Below are 4,072 nucleotides of genomic sequence, written 5' to 3'. Positions count from 1 at the left end.
AACCACATGTATTGGCATTTATATATGCGAGAGAGACACACACACATATACACTTGCATACATCTTTCTCACGTGCACACTGTTCACTAATTTGAATCCTTTGGTGCGTAGACAATTTTTTTTTCACCAAAGTAGCCTTTCTTAGCCTTCCTTTGTTGCTGTCGGGTGTAGCTTTTAGGATAGACAGTAACAGAATCAAAGCTGAGCTGAGCACATGAAAAAGAGCAGGGAGTCCTTAAAAGTGGCAGGAAAAAGGAGGTACAGTCAAAAGACAAGAAAAATAAGATGGGAGATGGAGAGTAGATAGAAACCCTCAAAGGAAGGAAAGGTGATGGGTGGTGGCTGGGGAAAGAGTTGGCCAAGGTTTCATAGTTTTCAAATGGGCACAAAACTCCAGAGAAATCCTGGGACTGTGTTTTTCAGCAAGTCCAGTCATGAGGATGGTCTGCCTACAAAGGCTGAACCTTTGTAATGTCAAGTATTCAAAATCAGATGCAATTTAACAATGACAATACAGTCCTTTGCTTGATATTTACTAGGGAAAGGCTTCATGAAAAACCGTGAACACTATATAACAGAGGAAGATATATGCTTATGTAAGCTTGCATGCTTGTGTCTATGAGGAAATTGTTGTATCCTAGAGATTTCCTTCCTTGCATCCGCAGCACCCCTCCCTTCCTATCCACTGCACCCCCATCCAGATATGTGTCTTTTCCTTTTCCTGCTCTTTGAAAACTGATGTTTGAGCAACACAGCTAGTCAGTAACCATTAATGGGTTAAGAGGGCTGGAAACTCATTTGATTTCATAGTTGACTGTTTGCATGACTACAGGTTAAGCTGTGATTAGATTTCCATTTACAGCTCTCTCATTTTCAGGCATTTAAAAATAACTCAGCCCTAAAAGTTCCTTCTAAATTGATTGAACTGGAGCTTTCCAATGAGTCATAGATAACCCTCAACCTCAAAAACACAAACAAAAAATGCAACACCAAAGTTGGGGGAGGGGAGTGTACCAACCCAAAGCTAATTTTTTAAAGCTTTTTTATTCAGAAAAAAAAAATCATTTTGGGAATGCAAGCCAACAAATTTATGTCACTCGTGTAAAACCACTTTTAAGTCATTTTGCAAGGACCCCAAATAAGCTAAAACATTCAAGTTTTGCACCTGCAAAAGACAGCACACACACACACACACACACACACAAACACACACCCCCACACACACATGTGTCTGTCTGCATATAAATGGATAAGAATTCAATGGCCTCATGGAAGTTGTTTAAGACACACATTCAAAGTCCCGTGGGTGTTTTGTGATGGTCTGGTCTCTGAGGAAAATCCAAATAAGTTTACAAGATCTGATAAAATATCCTTTTTTACCTCCCTTTTCAGTCTTAAATTCAAGGCTATTCAGGACTCTTGCCAATTTGCCAATTTACAGCTGTGGAATTACCTAACGTGCAAGTTTTTTCAAAGCATTCGGTGAGTGACGTGGAAGTTCAGCAGGAATGCCCCTGTTGGTGGCGTCTTATTAGACCTCTAGCACAATGCAGCTATTTTAGTTTCTACCAAGACTCCTTAGAGGAGGAACTGGTCTCTTGACCCATCCTATGACTTCCAGATTCCAATTTCCTAAAGCACTACAGCCTCTTATTATTGCATTTGAAAGATTTAAAGTATTACTTTTCCTCATGCCAAGAAACACAATGATGCTTTCAATAAAGTTAAGAACAATATGAACCATTACTATTTACCGGCATATTCTTTACATATACTGGTATTTCCGTCATTTGGGGAGGTCATTTGTCAGATAATTTCCTTTGTAACGGAGTTAATCCTTACCAAGAATAAAATTAATAAACCTGAGAACAGTAGAAAAACTAAGACAGAGATTTGGTCTAGTAAAACTTTATTAATTGGGCTTCCACTAATGCATAATTTGTGATGTTATGTCCTGGGTTAGACCAAATGCTACTGCTCACTAGTGATTAAGAAAAGACTTGCTATGTAAGAAAACAAGACCAAGCCAGGGTGAGGGGCTAGTGGAGTGGGGAGCCATCTCAAACCTTCTTATGAACTGATGAAGACAGAAAGCCTCTAAAAGCAGCTTGCTCGGGAAACTTGTGGCAGGCTCAGCATGCTGGCACATACTTTGCAATCTGTTGAAACAAGGCAGGGCGCTACCTTCAAGGAGTTGGAATCCAGTGCACTATGGATTTGACTGCAGTGTACCATGGACACAAACGGATTCTGATGTTCAGATACAGGCAAACACAACCTGAGCTCTTGGTTTGAAAGTAGCTACAATTGGGGACTGGGCCGGTGGCATAGTGGTTAAGTTCATGCATGCCACTTTGGTGGCCCAGGGTTCGTAGGTTCAGATCCCAGGCTTCGACCTACACACCACTCATCAAGCCATACTGTGGTGGTGTCCCACATACAAAATAGAGGAAGATTGGCACAGATGTTAGCTCAGCGACAATCTTCTTCAAGCAAAAAGAGGAAGATTGGCAACAGATGTTAGCTGAGGACCAATTGGCCTCACCAAAAAAAAACCACGTAGCTACAATAGAATTTAGAGTATTGAATAAGAAATAATAATATTGGATTTAAATACATACAATATATGACATCACATAGAGTGTACACGCACACACACACACACACACACACAAAATGAATGTCCTTAAAGCTTTCTAATAGCTATAGAAATTATTAGGTGCTTTCCTGCAGCTCTGACTTCTCTCTATGTAAAAATAGACCGCTATAGCTTTCAGGAGATGCTGCCTTTGGCCAGCTTTCAGTCCAGTAAGAACAAAAAACAAAGGCAGATTTCCAAATAATTCACTTTATAAAAATGTCTGCCTGGACACTGAATTAGTCTAAACTTCTATATTGACAAATGAGTGGCATGCTGTACTTGATGTGATAATGAAGGTTCATAGACTCCTTCCAATCTCTCCCAGATTGTTGGTAAATTTTTAAACCTAAATTTGAAAACAGGTGTGTTTTACTAAGAAAAGAAACCACTTGCTTATTTTTACAGTATCAAATACCAGGTTCCGTTTAATTTTTATGTCTAATGTCTTAGATCGCCCAGTTTAACAGATGAAAACATTACTGTGATCACACACTTCCTTTCAATGATTTTTTGGTATTTTCCTTAGGTACTATTTATGCAATTGCATTATTTAGTTCTCTAAGCTTAAAGCTTAAAAAACTTAAAAATCTCATTCGATCTATAAATCTAGCTGGGTTAGACTCATAGTAACAAGAGTAACAGCCACAATTTTTTAAACACCTACATTATGCCAACATCATTATAAGAACTTGATATAAATTAATCTCATTTTACGCCCGTTTCATAGATGAGGATGCTAAAGCTCAGAGAACTTCAAATATTGTTCATGTTCCAATAACTAGTAATTGGCAACTTCAATATTAAAGCTCAGCTCTGCAACACTCCAGAGTCCGTGTTCTTGCATTGTGACAAAATCCCTTCGCAGTCTTCCAATCACTTCCGCTGCTCTTCCTAAAGGGGGCAAAATGGGCTGACTTCATAGCTCACTGCCCTCCATCATCTTGTGATTATCCAGGACCTATATTCCAATTTCTGAATTATCTATGCCCCTATTGATCTTTCCCTTTCACACCATTTGCTTCTTATTAGTAAGCTTCCTGGGCCATGAAACGTGGAAGGACTGAAGTTTGAAATTTGTGAATATTCTTATTCAAAATTCTAAAGCAATTGTAACGTTAAAGAAGGCTGAGGCTAAGGTCTGAAGTGACCTCAGAGTTAACCTGGATTTCTGCCCTCGGCTCCTCCCCTTGAAAAGAAGGGCTTACTACTGCTATATGTAGTTGTTCGGTTTATTTAGCCCAACCACACACCCGCAGGTGTGCTCAGACCCTCTCTCCGCATTTGCTATTTGTAAAGCTCTTAGAATATCTAGCACGTGACATATTGTTATTGTTTATTTATTTATAAATAAATAGATAAAATAAAGAGATAACTTACTGAATCCTCAAGAACCCCATATAGTAGATACTATTATTATCCTCATCTTACAGA

This window comes from Equus przewalskii, chromosome 8 (assembly GCF_037783145.1).
Source record: "Equus przewalskii isolate Varuska chromosome 8, EquPr2, whole genome shotgun sequence".
NCBI classification, from domain to species: Eukaryota; Metazoa; Chordata; class Mammalia; order Perissodactyla; family Equidae; genus Equus; species Equus przewalskii.
This window is presented reverse-complemented; position numbering follows the sequence as displayed.